A 20,462-nucleotide genomic window follows, 5' to 3' on the forward strand; every position below is an offset into this window, starting at 1 on the left:
GCTATTTAATACTATATTAAGAAAAAGTTTTGTAATAGAATATGTTTTATAGCTTTTATCACGAATGTATTCATTTCTTTTAAAAAATAAATTTGTATTTTTTTAGAAAAAGCTTAATGGAATATAGAATTACTCCCATAAATTATATTTTTTGCTGTTATTTTTATTATATCTAAATAGCTATTGATCCAAGATTAATTTCTTTTCATGTTTTGGAAGTTATTTTTTATTTCAAGTAAATTTCGTAAAAAATAAAATAAACTTGTAAGATTATCATGACTCAAAAAATCTCAAAATATGAACAAGCTCTATCGAGTTGGTTAGTTTGCGAAATACACGGCGGAAAGAAATTTTAACATGCCCAAACTTATTTTTCGAATCATTTATAACAAAACATATGAATTTAGCTAATTCGAATAATTTATAATAAAACATATGAATTTTGCTACTATAAATCAATCAACTAATAATATTATAAACCTACACCAACTTTCATTTTAAGTTTATTTCTGAAGTATTAAGTGAAAGAAAAATTAGGCATTATTTTTAAACAATAGTATTCACAATTAAGCTTTGATGGAAATATTTTTTAGTTCTTTTTTTCTAGTGAATAAGCTTTGATTTAATAAATAAAAGCAAAAAAAGTACCGCTTATTCAACGCATGCATAACGTTTAACATTTTATACTAAAATTTCGTGAAACGCTTAAAATGTATTTTGCATTATCTGATAAAGTTCTTGCTTTTCCAGGACTATAACACAAGCAAAAAGGAAATATATATTGTTTTTTTTATAGCATTTACAATGATTACGTGACAATTACGTGACAATGATTACAATATTTTAAGATGAGCATTAAAAAGTTTTGTCCGAAAAGGTTTAATATTTTTGACATTGTTTAATAGTTTCAGTATTTTTTTTCGGTTGAAATAACATTATGTACCTGCGCCAACACTTTTATTTTAATTATAAGTCAGAAGTATTCAGTTAAAAAATAGGTGTTATTTACGAACAAATATTATTCCCAAATAAGTGCTGCTGAAAATGTTTTGTAACATTTAATGTTTTTTTTTCATTTATGATTAAGCATTGATTGAAAAAAATAACGGACATTATTATCAATAAAAAAGCACAATTTTTCCACTGCATTCAAAAATTTTGACAAAAAATGATTTAAAGTCTAAAAACAAGTATTAAATTAAAAAGACACTATGCATCATTTAAAAACAAATATTTTTTTACACATAAACACTGCTGGAAATATTTCGCTTTTCTTATTGTATTTTTTCTTTCTTTTTAATGTGAATAAGCATTGATTGAGTAAATAAAGGACACTAATATCAACAAAAAAAGCAATGTCTATCCATTATATTCAATATTTTTGCCAATTTTTGCTAAGATTTTGCGAGATGTTTAAAATGCATTTTATGTCATCTGATTAAATATTTAGATACCTGGTCAGGCATGCATTGGAACAAAATGCATGCTTAATCAACCTTTTTACATGCCTCAGACTACAGCACCAACAAAAATACCTAATGTGATTTCCAATGATTACATTGAAATATTCATAATATTTTGAGAAGAACATTGAAAAATTCTTACTCTGTTAATAAAAAATAATGCTGTTAATATTTCACAAATTATTCTAAGTATTACTCTAAGTATATTTCACATATTATTCTAAGTATCTATTGTTCTTTATTTTCCTCTATTTCTCGAAATTTGAAAATAAGCTTAGAACATAAAATCTTATTTTTGTCTATAACTATTTAACAATTAATTTTTAACATTTAATATTCATCTGACATTTGCAATTGACAGCTATTTTAAAGTTTTTCATCTCTTTTTCAGGAACAAAACGAAGTTTTACAATGAAGAAACAATGAAATGACAGATGAATAAAAAAATAATTAAAAGAATATTCCTTCTATTGTTTCAAGTCTTCTACTGTCTTTAATTCAAAAATGTTATTTTATGAAGAATAAAGATCATTTTCTAAATATGATAGACTTGTTCAAAACATTTAAGGATATCTATTTCAAGGATTATTTTGAAAAGTATTTACCAAGCCTCCACGATGCCGGTTAATCTTTTATGTTTCTTAAAGTTCTGAGCAATAATGAAGGTGGGTAATTTAATTTTTATATTGAAAGTTGAATAAATTATTTCTTGTTTATGAATAAATATATTCCTAAAACCAAACAAATAACAAAGTTATTAAAAAATCTATAAATTATTTTACATATATTCTCCAAACAGTGAAAAAACATGGTCAAGACTAACAGAACATGGTAAAATGTTCCACGTTTCTGGCTCTATGGAAACAACAATACGATTGATAATTTTTGCTGAAGTGTTTGGTAATTATTTTGGTAATATTAATACCAGAATATCATTTTATAATATGTGATTAAATTTTGAAAATATAGTAAAATGTATTAATTTTATAATTATACTTAAAGCATGACTTGAAAATCATTTTTTCCGCTAAATATATTTTTTAGTTTTGAATTTTTCACTAAATGCCTGGTATTAAGAACTACAAATTTAAAAACCATAATTTCTTTTAAACCATATATGTACGGTAAAATTACCAAATAAATGGTTTATAATAACCGTATAATTTGTTTTGTTTTTTTTACCAGAATTACTGTTTTTTAACCAAAACTGCATACAGACCAGTGACTTTCCCAAATCAGTTTTTCCATATTTACATCTTTTTTTCAATATGAACCAGGGTTTATATAGAAAAATAAAAACAACCAAGTTAAAAACTTAATTATTTCTTATCATAAAAAAACAATATGCTTCCTTTTATTTCAAATAGTTCACAGTTGAAATACATTTTAAAATGAGAATATATAAGCAGAGCCAAACTTCTTGTCAAACTTATTTGTATAGATTTTGGTTTAAATATTTTAAATAGTATTTTTATCTAAGAAATATTTTGTTTTCTCCTGAAAAATAATGCTTATGAACTTAAATAGTGGCATTTAACTCTGATTAATTACGCACTTGCACTACGGTACCGTAGTGACCAACAACTAACACTTAGTTTTCATGAATATGTTGCACCATAAATTATTAAAACAAAACATAAATATAAAAAAACAATTTAGCCAGAAATTACTAACATAAAACATTAATACTAAACTCAGTAGCACCATAAGTTATTAATGCCAAACAAAAAAAAATAAATAAAAACTTATTTTAACATGAATTACAAATACTAAACATAATTGCACCATAAATTGCTAACTCACAATTTACATTGCTGAAATTAAATTTATATTATCGAACCTATTTTAGCCCATATAACCATAAAAATATTTTTTTTAATATTCATCTAAGTATAAACACATTGCGTGTGAACATAAACAAAGAGTTGCGTTTGCCAACTTGTTTCTAAGAATATGCAAATTAAGAGAATTACAATTTAAAACTGAAATCCGTATTCCTACAATACATTTCTCCTTCTTGCGGAGGCAATTATCTATTATTTTATTGCTTTATTTTTTCACGTATGATAGGCTCAAAAAATGCAAAACTCAAAAGAAAACTGAAAGGAATGCTTTCTCTTATTGATTTTTCTTAACCTTTTTAGTGTTCTAGTTTCGCCAATAACAATTTGGTTTCATGCAAACCTTCTAAGCAGACTTTCCTAAAGACAGTCCTCTTCAACTAGGTCATTATTGATTGACTCTGAGTGGCATTACAACCGTTTAATGGTGACGTAATAACTACTACTTATCTTGGAGAATTTTTGGACATGAAAACGCTTTTTTCATTTTGATATATATATATATAAAGAAAACATGCCAAAAATATAAAGATATTTAACGGAAAAAATATATTAAAATAAAGAATAAATAATATAGAATAAATAATATAGAAATAATAAAGAATAAATAATATAAAATAAAATAAAAAAATTTAAAATCACTGCAACAAAATAAGGAAAAGAAATAATTTCGTTATCAGCTGACACGATTATATCCGCAAAAGAGCTTTCTAATATTGTATTAATAAAAACAAGGCAAAATATTTCAATATATATGTGTGAGGAACACCACAGCAAATTTCTAAACAATAATAGAACAAATTAAGTAAAAAATGCAAAATAAAACATATCAAGCAAAAAATAAAATCTCAAGAAAATATAATGCAAAAAGCGCTATAAAGCCTTTAGATAAAAAAATTATTTTTCGTGTATATATATATATATATATATATATATATATATATATAAATGCGGAAAATTAATGCTCATAGTGTATACGATGTGAAAAATATTTCAATACTTTTTTTCTGTAAATTCAATATTCACCGTGGAAGTTTTTGATAGAAAAAACATAGAAAAAAATTTAAAAAATTAAGGATAACTCAGCCATCGACGTGATTTACGCCGAGGCTTAGAAACTCTACGGATTAACTCGCGTGTAATTTTGCCACTAAATTTGGGAAGTTTCAAAATGCTATAAACAAGAATGAAGCTGGTCCTAATAATATGCTGATGAAATTGACCAGAAACTTTGATATTAATTTAAATTACAATTAATATTAATCTCCTTACAATGATTATCTTCTTGTTTACTATAAACGCTAAATAATGCTGTAAACATGAATATTTCTGCATTTGGTAATGGAAAGTATTACAGCGGCCTAGGCCAATGGGCACAATCGCCGAATACAATGGAACATCAATTTTTTAATTTAACAGCAAGTAGATAGAAATAAAATGTTAAAAATTTTACATGAACAACGATGGCAACAAGCCTCGAAAACATTGAAATACATCAAAAAGAAGGTCAACGGACCCTTATAATTTAACATATCGTTCAAAAATTTAACATTACTGAATTTTGTAATAACAACTATCTCAAAAGTTTCCAGAACTTTTGAATCAAATTAATATGAATCGGTGAAATCCAATTATGAATAAGCGTTACTTACGCAATTTACATTTATAGACTTAAACTATACTCTTTTACCTTCCTACTTTGTTTGGTATATTTTGTTGCATTTAAGTGTAGTTAAAATCAAAAATCGATATTGTAAATCAAAGAACAGTAAATATCAAACTGTTTTCTTTACCAAAATACTTTTTATAGAATACAAACATTTTTTTAATATTTGATGGAAAAATGTCTCAGAACATTTCAGAATTCATTCATTTTGTTATGCTATAAATAAAACACTCAACAGTATTATTTAGTATAGAGAATCACCAAAATGAAATGTTTCTAAATCATTTAGGAATTTTATCTAAAGCTAATCAAATAACTTTGATTTCTTATTTTCATAAGAATATTTATAAGCCGAATCCAAATTCAAGATTATTTAAAAGTGAAATGAAATAAAAATCCCTGTCAAACAACGTTTCTGACATTTGATAAAAAATATATTATGACATTTTAGAAATATTTAATTTTTTTATACCGAAAATATTCAAAACTTTTATTTAGTTAAGAGATTTACCACAATGAATTGCCTTTAAATATTTCAAGAATCATGTCTAAAGCTATTAAATAGCTTTGTTTTATTGTTTCTAAAAGAAGAATTATAAACCAAATCTTAAATCTAATTCTTTTTTATATCTGATTAAAATAAAAATCTTCGTGTAATATATGTCGATTGTTTGATGAAAACTTTTTACAGTTCTTTTAAGAAATTATTATTTTGTTATGTTATGCTATAAGTAAAATTCTCAAAAGTTTTATTTAGTATAGAGGCTTATCAAAATGAATTATCCCAAAATCATTTAGAAATCTTATCTAAAGCTATGCAAATAACTTAGTTTTCTTTCTCATTTTTAAAAAAAATTATTATAATCCTAATCCAAAATCCAAATGTTTAAAATCGAAATAAAATAAAAATTTCTGTCAAACACCGTTTTTCACGTTTGATAAAACAAAAACCTCTTGGAATATTTAAGAAATCTCTTATTTCTTTATACTGTAACTAAAACACTCAAAAACTTTTAGTGAAAGGTTCTTGAAAATGAATTGTCTTTAAATCATATAGGAATCATAACTAAATTCAATGAAATATTTCATTTTCTTGTTTTTAAAAGAATAATTATAAGCTGAATCGGAAGTCTAAATTTTTGAAATCGGTATAAAACAAAAATTCATATCAAACCGTGCCCCCTAACATTTAATAAAAAAATATCTTAGAGCATTTAAGAAATATTTTATTTCTTCATACTATAACTAAAACACTCAAAACTTTTATTTAGTTTAGAGGTTCACCTTAATGAATTGCCTCTAATTCATTTAGGAATCCTGTCTAAAGCTAAGCAAATAACTTCGTTTTCTTGTTTTTAAAAGAATAACTTATCCATGCATAAATGATCATATTTATGAGATAAATATATTTTGCGCCAGAAAGTACGAAGTTTTCGGAATTTGGGCCACATTATACTAATGGTTGCTAATGAGCTTCCATCTTGCATAACTTATTTCTGTCTCTAATAAGGTATGTTAATATTTATATTCGAAAGAAGTGTGGGAGGTAAAATTAAATCAGTTATATCAAGAATAAAGCTAGTATGACCTATTTATCTTCTCCCATTAAGTGATGAAATTTGCAAATAAAAAGGAAATTTAACATTGCGAATGTAATTGTTAAAAACAATAAGAAAACTTGAGTAATTTGTGATTCTTTTATGTTTATTGGAGAAATGACATGAGTGGAGTTATTTTTTGCATTGAGAAGAAATTAATTTTAGACAAATATAAACCAAGCTTTTTACCTGCAGAAAAAATAGTAGTAGTTTTATCAGAATGAGGCAAGTTCAAAATAAATAAACTTATTAATAATATGTCAATATTTATATTCGAAAGAAGTATGGGGCGTAAAATTAAATCCTTTATATCAAGAATAAAGCTAATATGAACTATTTATCTTCTCCCATTAAGCGCTGAAATTTGCAAATAAAAAGGAAATATAACATTGTGAATGTAATTGTTAAAAACAATAAGAAAAATTGAGTAATTCGTGATTCTCTTATGCTTATCGTAGAAATTACATAAGTGTAATTGCTTATTCATTGAGTAGAATTAATTTTAGACTTTTTTATGAGCAAAATCAACCGTATACTGTTAGGAATTTCTCGGAAAATTGGTTAAAAAAAATTTTTTTAATTGTTTTTTTTTACAATATTCGAGCAAAACTGTCAAATAGTCTGAAATAAGATTTTAAGTAAATTGTTAACTGTGTGAAGAATCGTTTATTAATTGCCTTCACTTAATACAGTTAAGCAACCTGAATTTTATTACACTAACTAAGCCCACCAATGAAGCCACTTAGTTTCTTGCAACTGCATTCATATTATAGCTAAAAGAGTTAATCTCTGAGTCTCACAACCGTTAGAACTGGGGTTCGAGTCCAGGCTTTGACACCGCAATATTTCCTTCTTTCTCTTCAACACATGAAGAATTTCCAGTGTCCTGTACTTGTCCTTCACAATTCCCATTACCTAATAAAAAGCCTAGCTCCTATGTTCAGTTAAATTCCTTTTCTACGGTTTTGAAACCGTGCTGGTTGTAAATGGTTTCAACATACCATAAAGGTAAGAATTTTGTCTACCGTAAACTTAACGTTTTATCGGATGGGCAGACTGATGCCGGTTATTTTCTATAATTTCACAACGCAAATTCTAACAATATAGTTCGGAAGTTTTATCGGAATGAGACAAGTATGAAAAAAAAGCTAATAAGTATTTAAATTGCATTAAAAATAAATATTTTTCTCTTGCTGATTATACTTAATAACCGGTGTTCACTACCCGAGCATTATTTTTAGTTTACCTCGATCAAAGTTCACCTCCGTAGTCTTGTAATTTTCAAGCATTGGATCAAACATTGGGACAAGCTAGTCTACAAAAGTCTTCATGGTGGATTTTTACATGGAGCTAATCTACATTTGCGGTACGCAGAGGCCACGAAAACTATGTAGCAGGGTAGCTAGGTAGCAGGGGGGTGGGGACTCTAACACATGATCCGCTTACAATTAAAGATGTTTCACATCAGCACTGCTGTCGGTGTGAACCGGAAGTAGAATTCGCAACTACCATCAATCTATGGGATTCGATCTTGGGCTATCTCATTGCAGGGCAAGCGATCTTTTTCCTGGACCACCGAGGTTTTTTTAAAAAATATGATGTTATATTTTAAGAAATTAAAAAAACACAAAATAGCGAGCATATTTTGTTTAATAAGCTTATTTAAAACTGTTTGAAACATTTTATTTGTATATTATTATTGGATTAAATTATTATTACTTTATTATTATCTGAAAGAGTTAATAATACTATACATAAAATAATACTATACATAAAATAATTAAAAAAACACAAAATAGCGAGCATATTTTGTAGAAATAAGCTTATTTAAAACTGTTTAAAACATTTTATTTGAATATTATTATTGGATTAAATAATTATTATTTTATTATTATCTGAAAGAGTTAATAATACTATACATAAAAGAATTATTTCAAGACAATGCATGATACCGAAACAATCGAACTCAACAATTTAAATATAGCTTAGATATAAATGAAACTTTCTTTCCCTACCCCAAGTCTCTAGAATAAAAATAACTAAGAAATTATAGGAATAATAATACCTTCCCAAAGAATACAAAAGGATTGCGTGTTCTGTCAAAGAAAGGCGAAGTTTGACTTATTATTCATCTTTAAGCAGTTAAGGAGTAGTTTTCCGATGGGCATAACTAAGGAATATTCAACCTTATGCCCTTGAATAAATAATAAAATTTAGATTTAACATGGAAAGGTTTGAAAGCTTGTTTCAAGCTCAAACTTTTTCTCATTTTTTTTCCAAATATATTTCTGGAAAGAATGTTTCTGTATTAATAAAATATTAACTTTTATTTTTGCTTAAAAAAATATTAAATATTGCTAAGCTTAAACTGCTTTTAAAATTCATCACTTCTTATCTAAATGTAACCATTACTATTTGACCGAAACTTTAGTTAACATAAATTTGTATTGCACTTAGTTAAAATCGATTCAATAAATTTGAACTTCCTAATTATGTTGCCGAATTATTTTTTGGGTCATTATGAAAGTTAAAAGTAAGGCACGAAAGCCCTACAAAAATAATCATAAGGAAAGACACAGCAATCCAAGTAATCTCAACTGTTATATATGTAAAATGACTTTTTTAAAAAAAATTGACGCATGCACAAATAGAGTCTGAGACAGATTATATAGAGTTTCTTTATAATATATGAAATTGACCAGAAACTTTGATATTAANAAACTTTACCTTGTGAACGCTTTGAATATAAGTCTGAACACATTTATTCAAAATTAAAAAATAGTTTCATGGTCTAACAATATATATATATATATATATATATATTGTTAGACCATGAAACTATTTTTTAATTTTGAATAAATGTGTTCAGACTTATATTCAAAGCGTTCACAAGGTAAAGTTTTTATTATTTTGTATGTAAAATTTTTGTAAATTAATGTTTATCAGCATTCTATGATAATTAAACATCTATCTTATTATGATATGATTTATGTCTAGCCACGTAAGAAAGTCAAAAATTAAAGCAATGAAGACGTAACAAAACTCTCTTAAATATTTCATAATTAAAGAAAAATTTATTATTTTCAACATTACTCATTACTGATGGTTAAGTTTTAAAAATCCTTATTATTATTATTGAAAAATATTATATAGGATTAATTAGCCAATATAACATCTATGTTTGCTTGTCAAAAAGTCTCAGTGCTTATTAACAAAATATTATTGAGTTACAGTATAAAATAGTATGTTTTTCGTTTTAATTAAAATAAATAACTCTCTTAAATATCATGTTAAAAAGTATTTAGCTTTTAGAAAACTTACCGCTTTCTCCATTATATCTTCTTATTATTTTCTTAATGAAGTCTGCTTTGCAAAGTTTGATATATTGTATATATAATGTTCTATATTTTTTCTTTTTCTAAGAGATGTAACTTTTTCTTTAAAATGAAACTTTTAAGAAAATAAACTGAATAGATTAATTAATACACAATTTTTTTATCTGTAAATTTATCATTTTATATAAATTTTCAAAGATAATTAGCTATTACGTTCTGGAAAGATGTTCATCTCGCTCCCGATTGTCATTATTCAGACATTTAAAAAAACCTTATTCCTTTTTTTGAGAATTGAAATTAAAAATGATTAACAAAGAAAACTACTGAAAACTATTATGATTTTATTTTAATGATGTTGCAGTAGGCGGTGGTAACATATGCTGTTTAATTATTAATTATTTTAAAAAATATATTTACATGGATAATTAGTTAACTAAGAAGTATACAAAATAGTTAGTGAGTTAATTATAAGATTTCATAATATTTGAGTTTTTTCATTATTTGAGCTTTTCATAACTTTAACTTCCAATATTTGTCAAATAAAAAGTGGGAAAATTATTTTTAATTTAAACGATTCGAAAAATTAGCTAACGTACTGCAAATAAAAAAAATGTGAAGAAAGGAAAAAGTAACATGAATAAAGCACAAATAAAAGTACTGAAATGGACAATATTTGTGCTTTATTCACTTTATTTTTCCTTTTTTTTTGCTTTATATTGTTGTATAGGGGTGTGATATATATACTTCATTTTCCTATTCACTATTAGTTTATTCTTTATTTAAAATAATTTTTCTGTATAATTATGTGTACAATTATATTTTTTGTGTATTCTGTATTAATTCTGCCTGCTAAGCTCCACATTTGTAAAGTTTTAGATTAAAAAAGTTTTGTATACGCGAAGCTATGGATATACGAAGTTATAGCCGCGAAGCTCTAGCATGTCTCTTTTGTTAAGCGAAGATTTGACTGTGGAGTTTTGTCCCGAAACGGCCTAGTAAATCTGTAAGCCTTAAAGCGGTTTCTGAAAAAAAAAAGAAGTTTGAAACTACTACATTTAAAGCTACTAAAGCATGTGGGAACAATGGTCAGAGATCAGACAGTTCCACAAGAAAATCTAGTAGTAAAAATTTATTGCATAATGTACACAGAAAAAAAAGCATGGTCAGAAATTTACATGGAGTTCATAGTACCTATAGATTAATGTTTACGGTTCTATGGGAGCAACAGAAAGCTCGGTTATTTTTACCGCAGCATTTTTGTAATGATTTTGGAAAATTTAACAATCATTTTGCAATTTTAATATTTTGTTTCTAACGTTTATTAGTGTTTATATTTCCTTTAAAAAGAGGTTATTATTCCACGTAGGACCTAAAACTTCTCTAACGTGAAATTTGAGTTCAAATAAACTTTTCTTTTTCATTCGCAAGGAAAATGTAATATTTTTAAGGTAGTGGAAGAAAATTTATATATTAAATTAGTAAAAATAATTTCAAATCTTATTTGCAACAAAAACACTAAAATAAATATTTTTTGTTAATTCTTAGGTATACACGAAGAAACAAAATTATGAAAAATGATGCAATTTCCCGTGTTTCTTTCTCTATGGGAGCGCCAAAAAGCACCGTAATTTTTACCACAGCGATTTCAATAACGATTTTTAAAAAAAATAACAAGAATTTTTTTCTTTCTAATACGTGATAAATTTTGGTAAATGTGATAAAATTAGATAGTTTTATCCTCATACCTTAAAATATGTCATAAAAACTTTTCATTTGGCTAACTTTACTCCTCAGATTTGTATTTTTTTACCAAATGTGGAGTCACAAGAATTAAAATTTTGAAAACCAGAAGGTAAACCGTTATCGTATGAATGGAATAAGTTATAAATTGATAGTTGAAATTCCGCATATTTAAGTTTTATTAACTGAAATCACTTTTCTTTTAGTATTGTCATTACTATACTATACGATAATTTTGACAGATTTGTTTTTCTCCGTGTAGGGAAACTTATTTTTAAAAATCCACCTTATAACGTTTCAAATAACCACAACAATTATGCAAATGAAATTCGTGTTTTGAAATCAGAGTAGAATTAAATGCACTAAGTATAGAACTAAGTACTAGAAAGTACTGAGTATGAAGTATTGAAAGTTACTTACATTTAAGCTCTTGCTATACTGGATAAATTTCAACTTGGTTTTTTGATTAGTTTATTATCACTTAGAAAATTCTAGCAGCCACTGGGAGCCTTTCCTTTGCGAATCCAAGTCTGTTTACAAACTGGTTTGCATATACGTTTTATACAGTACTATTACCTTTAACGTATGTTCGTGTGTTTTTTGTTTGCTAAATCTTAAAGAAAATATTTCTACTCCAGGAAATAAGTAGTTTAATAGATAAAAGTATTATATTTTTAGTCTATCTCCGTTTGCCTGGTTCTATAAGATAAATTTAAATGATTAAAAGCATACAGCTACTACAATAAATATTTTTAAATAGGCAACTTGTGTTGAAACGTGTATCCATAACCAAACACAATCGTTACATAAATTTAAAAACATTTCTGGAAGATACAAAACCCAACTGGGTGAATGAAAAAAGGTGAATTTAAGTACTTTTCCTGAATTCATTTGGCAAATACATTCGAAACAAAAGTATCAAGTTGTTTACAATATATCATTAACAATCCTTAAAAAAGAAAAAAAAAGAGTCTAATTAATAAAGCGCAAATTTCATTAACTTCAGTAGATATTTTCTAAACCCATAAGTGCATTTCTCATTTTCACCAATCTTAACCTTATCCTGTTGTCGTTGAAGTCCATAACCAAACAAAATCGTTACATAAACTTAAAAATATTTTTAAAAGATACAAAAACCAACTGGGTGAATGACAAAAGGTGAATTTAAGTACGTTTCCTGAATTCATTTGGCAAATACATTCGAAACAAAAGTATCAAGTTGTTTACAATATATCATTAACAATCCTTAAAAAAGAAAAAAAAAGAGTCTAATTAATAAAGCGCAAATTTCATTAACTTCAGTAGATATTTTCTAAACCCTAGAAGTGTATTTCTCATTCTCACCAATCTTAACCTTATCCTGTTGTCGTTGAAGTGGTTCATTTATTAAAAAGAAGTCTGTAATTAATTTCTTTCAAGATAAAACTCTTGAAGAAGGATATCATCAGTAAAGATATTCAGCAGTTGGAAAAACTAAACAACAGATAAAAGCATAGAAAATGGGTCAGAAGAATATTGTCATACATAATGTTTCCTCACTAGCATTTGTTTTCCGTCTGTTAGATTTATGCTGATGGTGGAACGATTTCACCCCTCCACCGGCCTGGAAACATGCCAGTTTTCCAGATTTATTATGCCAAAGTCAGAATGCAGGAAAATCGGGATGGCGCCATACTTACCGGTGACTGTTACTTTCAGAAATTGGTCCTGGCTGTTCTGTTATGCTTCCGTTATGAACTTACATAAATTATAGTATCTGTGTATTGATTTAAATGATAAAAGTTTGAAATATCGGTTTTATCTTTTGACATTTTTTTTTCTAAAACAAGGATTTGACTAAGCTTAAATTTGAAGTAAAACGTAAAGCATAAATTAAAATAATTATTATCATACTAAATATATATTCTTTATATTTAACATTTCACTGAAAGCTTTAAACATTTTAAAGTAACTATATTTATAATTTTTTTTTTGAAAAAAAAATATAATAATGTCTTGAAATATAATCGGTGAGGATTATATTTCAGAGGGAGAATTCGAAATGCCATGAAATTTATATGTGAATATTTTGGTTTTATAGCAACGATTAAAATTAATAAAGGATATTGTAATCTTTTTTGCATGTAAACTAAAGAAAACAAAACGTGAATAAAGCACAAAATTAATAACGTGCATAAACGGACCTACTATAGTTTCAGTTGTATAAGCAAGAACCATCCTTAGTGTCTAAACGTCAAATGAAGGTAAGGAATTAAAGGGACGAACTAATACGAAACTCAAAGAATTTAAGAGTTAATGTTTTTTTTTTAATTCTCACGTTACAAAAGTGATTAAAGAGAGATTGAGGAAGGTTCTTGTTTACAGAACTGAACCTGTTGAACGCCCAGTCTTGTACTTCCATTCGTGATTTATTCACGATGTATTTTGCTTTAGAATAAAATTAAATTTCGGAAGATTGTTGCCCGAAACTATGGATATATAAGTTTTTGAAAAAAGATTTCTGGGTATGCAAGAAGTAACCATCTTAAATATCCCAGTATTTTAAATGTCGTAATAACATCGTAATTGTGAAATAAAATTTTTAATTCTCTGACGCGAGGCTAATTATTTCATTATATTTTTTTACTCTTTATTTATGCTAACACGTAGGTACCAAATTTTTTAGATTTTCCGATAATATTCTCAACTACTTTGTTTAACTTCATTAATACTTTAAGTTTTTCCGTAAATTAACTCTCGTTTTAATAAAGTGTTGAGTTTTTTTCTTAAATTTTTGGAAATTTCTTTTTAAGTTTCAGAACTACAAGCTGTTAGCTGATAAGAATTTAAGAACATTTTCTATGTTAAAATTAATGCGGTGCAAAACGGACTGATTGTAATAAAAAAGTGCATCCTTTTCTCTAAGATCCTGTGCAAATTCCTTTTTTATTTATTTGATTTTTTCTTATTTGATTGGTTTGCAAAAAGTAAATACATATTAGTGCAACTCAAGAAACCACAACTGTTTCCTTTGTTTTTAAATGAACAAATTCGAACAGCAATTTTATTTTGATGTTTAAACTTATATACTACACAGTTAACTTAAAGAAAGCTTTTCTTTTAAAAAAAGATGTTGAAGCAATTTACTTATGTCAAAATTATTTTTTAACTTTAGAACAATTCTCAAGATATTATTATAGCTTAATTTGTTATTAGGAAAATGCCTTATTTTGTTAAACAGCAAGTACTGAAAATTGAAAATTGTAAAAAGATTCCGAAGGCATGCCAATTTTAGAATAATCATCTGATTTAAAAAATTTAATAAAATATAGGCAATTTTGAGCTTATTTTAATAAAAAAAATACCCTGCTCGAAAGTTAACAAACTTTTCGCAGAAACTGTAAATACCAATTTTTCCTATCTTCGTCATAAAAGGATAAGAATGATATTGTTCCATAGAACCAACTAAATGATATCGTTACTTCCAGAATTGAAATCACCTTAGACGAAACATACCATTCCTCGATAGCTTAAACAAGAAAAAAGTACTATTTTTATTTATCTAAGCTTACTCCATTAATTTAATGATAGCGCTATCAAGATTAAGGATATGCGATGGAAGCGCCGTTTCCTGTTAACTATAAAAACGTTGAATCATATAGCTTGAATAATTGATTTTAAGCAAATTATTTAATATTTTTAAGCAAATAAGGGTGTAAAAATAAACTCGGTCGACGTACGCCTAAAGTATGCCCTGAAGTGTTAGTAAAATAAACCTTGGAATTAATAAATAAAAAATGCACTTTTAAACAACTTCGTGTAGGACGGACATGCTAACTTGTTTGAAATAAATGTCCTTTTAACTATTTAATTTTCATTCCTGGTGCTAGGGAACATACTTTCACTTTCGACTTATGAAATTTTGATTGTAAACGGAATTTTTTTTATGTCCTTAAAAGTCTACTTTGATCATGCTACTAACTTACTACTAACAAAACTACTTACTGCTTAAAAGCTTAATAGGCTAGCAGTAAAAAAAAATTGCACTGCATTGATTTTTTTAGAATGTAGAGCTTAATTATTATTTTTTCAATCTAAGAACCTATACATTTATCTTACGTAAAACTTATTTGAATATAGCATGAAATAAATTAATATAATGTGATTATATTGGGTCTAAATGAATAATCCCGCGAAACTGAATCCAAATGATAAAAACTTCATTGATTTAAAAATTAATAGATGATAATAAAAGTTGGACATGTTTTGTGAGTCCATCACTTGTTATTATTCACGCCTGACGAGTCTTGAGAATGGGAGCTTATATTTGAACGCTTGAAAAATGTAAACTTTTATTTGAACTTGAAGCCAATGAAATTTTTATCGTCAATTATGCTGTTTTTCATTTGGGTCTTGATCATTAGTTTGTTAATCGTAAAAGTAAACATATGCTTTTTTATATTTGACAGGATTCATGTGGTCTTTAAAAATGTAAGAGAGCCGTAGTATCAATATTGGAACTTTGAAGTTATCTTTAACTTCAAAATTAAAATTGTGAGGCCAAATACTTTGAGTTAATGAAATTGAATATTTTAATATTTAAGTTTCTGTGCCACTATTTCAGTATCTTAAGGACTTTATGAACCCTGTTTAAAAGAAGAGTATCGTATCAGATGTATATATATAATAAAACAAATAAATTATATTAGAGGGTATTTGGTGGTAAGTGACTCGTTTCGTATTTGAAGAATATGCGGTGCGACCTTTTATGGTGAATTTGTGAAAATAAGTTTCAGAATTTATCTAAACATGAGGATGCTATTTGGATTTCCAAATTACCCTTAGATAATAACTGGGAATTTTGGTATTCGATATATATTTTTAAGTCATTTTCATGTAAGTGTTACAATCTTCATTATTTTATTAGTTTTAATATCTTTGTGGCGGGACATGTGTTAAGAGGTTAAAAATAAAACTACATTTTGTGCGTTATTCTGTTATCTATTAAAATTTTATTTTCTATTTTTGATTGATTTTTTTTGTTGCATTTATTGTTTCATTTCGCCTTTTTTTACTCAATATGTTATGTTTTCGTTACAATGCTTAGTGTTCCTCCCATTATTGTATTGATATATTTTGCTTTGGCAGTAGTAATTCAATATGAGAAAGCACTCCTTTTCGGATCTAATTCTGTGAGCTGATAACGTGATTATGTATATTCCTTATTCAGTTCTTCAGTTATTTTATTTTGATGTCACCCATTCTAATCATTAAGAATGCGTCCTTCAAGTGAAGATCTGATCATTAGATTAAAAGTCATTAAGAGTTGTCCGTTACCTTACAAAATATAAGGTGTTTTTGAGGTTGACAGAGCTAAAAAAAGTTACATATGATGTAGAAATCGAGGTCATGTTTTCAACCAAAAATAACCACGGTAATAAAATACAACTTACACCTTAATCATCTTCAATTGACATTTACACCTCTAACAATTAACATCATATACATCTCAGAAATAGTTTAGTTCAGATCTGGTGAAATTATTCTCATCTCAAATATACGTATTTGTTTGAAGTGTAGAAAAAATAATCCATACATCCAACGCCTCTTACAACTGAAAACCTCCACACGGTTTTCATAGATAGTCCGATCTGACCACTATGAAGGTAAATCAGTTTACGAAAGAGCCCTTTAATATAAAATCTAGTAAAATTAAGAAAGTGGTAGCAAATATACGTCTAAAAATTTGCTTAATTTATGAATATAATTAATTTGTCTTATTTACTTGTCTACCACTAGAGATTAATTTTTCAAATATATATGATAAATTCCTCTCAATCACTTTTAAAATAGAATTTGGTTTCATGCTCTCAAACTGTTCACTTTTTAAATAGTCTGCCCAGACTACTTAAAAGAAACTGTGGGGAGGCTTTCTGATGTCGGAGGTCACACAGTCTTTTATAAGTAGTCCGCGCAGCCAGTTTAAAAAGTGAACCTGTTGTGCGCATGATCCCAAAACCTTTTATAAAAGTAATTGAAAGAAATTTATCATACATACTTGAGAATTGAATCTGTAGTGGTTGACAAGTGAATAAGGCAAACCAATAATATTCATAAATAAAACAAATTTTTAGTCATATATTTGCTACCACTTTCCTATTTTAACTAAATTTTGTATTAAATGACTCGTTCGGTAAGTGGATATCCTTCACAGTGGTCAGATTGGACTACCTGTAAAGAACCAAGAGGAGGCCTTTAGTTATAGGAGGCGTTAACTGTACATGACATCTTTTTTATTTCCTATTATAAACTCTTTTCGCGCTTTATTTAGAATTTTTTCTAAAATTTCTGTGTTGTTTTTGCTTGATTAAGGTTTGTTGATTATTCACTAACGGATTTTAGAGCTCCTCACATTGGTGTATTGATATATTTTGCTCTGGATATATTAAAACAGAATCATAAAGTGAATATTTGCTGACGAAATCATGGGAGTTGAGGGTTGATAAACAGAATATTTTTCCTTCTTATCTTTTCAGTTTATATATATATATATATATATGTAANTATAAATATATATATATATATATATATTTAATATTTAAAACTATTTTTCAATTTTCTGTGGTTTAAATTTTTTCAAAAAATTCATCTTTTTTAAAAAATTCAAAAAATTCTTCAATTTTTTACATTCTTTTCTGCTATTATTTTTTGTATTATTATCACGTCTAAGTACTTGCAGCTTTTGCGCATTAAATAGTTCGCCAAAACTTCCTGCTTTTCTGTTCTTTCTGTTCTTTGTTTTTCGTCTAAAAAATGCATTCTATAGTAACAAAATACGCTTATAAAATATATATTTTATCATTAAGTAAATAGTTTGTTCAAATACTTTTCTTTCTAAATACGTTTCTTAAATTACAAAATGCTAAAGTAAAATGTCAAAAACGCTTACTCTTTAAAGATATTTGTTAAAAAGCTAAAATGTCAGTACCGTATTGGCTAGCGAAGATAAGAACTTAAAAGTTTTACTCTAGTAAATGAGTTTAAAGATATGTTCAAGTAACAAAATGTTCCTTGCTGAGTTATGTGCTAAGAGAAATAGGAAGATAAATCTATTTTTCTAGATAGAGGATAAAAGTTACTTACTTTAAGAAATATGTGTAGTTGTCAAGGTCAAATATATTGGTCCTAGCTGAATACCTCACGGAAAGGAAAAAAATCATTTTTATTGATCGCCCTATGATATACACTTGATATTTAGTTCTTGCCTTTGGAACCTAAACTCAATGTTGAGTATCGAAATCGTAAGAGGTATATATATCTTCTGCTTTTTTTATTACACACTTTAAGAGCTTGGATTGAAAATTTAGTTTAAGAAATTTATTTGAAAAAAACTGGTTGAGAAGATTTTTGAACTTTTTTCGATTTTATTTTGAACAGATAGTCAGGTAGTAAAGCATTTATTTTAATTTTTTTCTAGTATTACTCCGTTGGACAATTGCCAATATCATAAAAAGTAGCGCAAACTGCCTATAGTATTGCTATATTTCAACTCTTTTTTATAAATAAAACTTTCGCTTTTGACGATTCAGCAATCCTTGAGCAGTATTTCGTTAATTTAGAGATGAAATGACGTGATTTGAGACTAAACGTGAACTCTCTAATATTTGATGAAAATGTCGTCTGGTTTCAAAATTTTGTGTCGTGCAATGTGGGAGGATTCACCATTAACTGTAATGACGAAACTGGGATGAAGACTAGACGATCGAAAATAAATTGACGAAATTAGCCGAATAGCTGTTTGGTGGCCAAGAAGTTGGCTGTGCGGATCAAGAGGTCGAATCCCGCCTTGAGCATTGTTATAATTTATGACTCCGTTTTATTAGTCCTTTTTGTTGCATTAAGATCACAATGATCTACCTATATGGTGTCCTAGATAAAGTCCTTATTTGGAAAGGTAAATACATTAGGTACTTTTTTTGGTTAAAAATAGAGAAGTTAAATATTCATTTAATTTTGACAAAATTTGTTTCCAGGAATAAATGATGATTTATTTTGTCACTTTGACGAAAAATTTGCTAAGAGCATATACCAGGAAATGGTTTGTAAAAAATGAAGAAAGTTTCGTTGTTATGTGGGATTATTATCAAATTATTAGTTAATTTATTATGATAATTTAAATTAAATAATTTATTTAAAGCTAAATAAATTAAAACTTTTTAGTGCTAGAGCTTTATTAAAATGAATTTATAAAATGCTTATAAATTCAAAAATATATTCAGATTTAAATAAGATGATTATAGGAATCCTTTCAAGCAGCAAAAATGACACTTTTAAATATCAACTTTTAAAATTTTTAAGCATCAAGAGTTGTTTTTCCATAAATTTAGACTCCTAATGATTAAATAAATTTTTACTTCTAATATTTCAGAGAATTTTTTTTCCAAAAATATTTTTTATTTCTCTTTAAAAAAAATAATGCTTTAATAAAACCATATATTTTGAAAAAATTATGCTACGTCACTAAAAACATGATATCATTAATGTTTTATATTATAATTTTGAAAGATTCTTGCTCGTGTTTTTGATTTTGAATTAGTAATTAAATTTTTTAGTAATTTAAATTAGTAATTTAAATTTTTTACAGATATTGTTAGAGTATCTAGTTTAATAATTACTAAAAATGGTGATGCTTTAGTAATTATTTTTTTCTTTCAATTAACAATTTATTTTTCTTTGAGTACAAATTTAAAATTTTATTATAATTTTTTTTCCGTTGTGAATAAGTTATATTCAAACCTATTTAATTTTTGTTTATTGAAGACTTAGCTCTCGAAACCAAA

General features: G+C 26.6%; 1 protein-coding gene across 6 annotated transcripts in view; it reads left to right on the forward strand.

Moving 5' to 3' along the window:
* The window catches only part of LOC107441841 (leucine-rich repeat-containing protein 24-like), a 139,786-nt gene that overhangs the window by 61,972 nt on the left and 57,352 nt on the right, over positions 1-20,462 (forward strand). For 5 of the 6 annotated variants that reach the window (XM_071188125.1, XM_071188126.1, XM_071188127.1 and 2 more), the window contains one exon: positions 1,855-2,128. The exons of the other annotated variant lie outside the window; for it this stretch is intronic. The gene's annotated coding sequence lies outside the window, so the exon portion shown is untranslated. The remainder of the gene's footprint in view (positions 1-1,854; positions 2,129-20,462) is intronic. 6 annotated transcript variants of the gene reach the window in all.

The sequence above is a fragment of the Parasteatoda tepidariorum genome, chromosome X2 (assembly GCF_043381705.1).
Source record: "Parasteatoda tepidariorum isolate YZ-2023 chromosome X2, CAS_Ptep_4.0, whole genome shotgun sequence".
NCBI classification, from domain to species: Eukaryota; Metazoa; Arthropoda; class Arachnida; order Araneae; family Theridiidae; genus Parasteatoda; species Parasteatoda tepidariorum.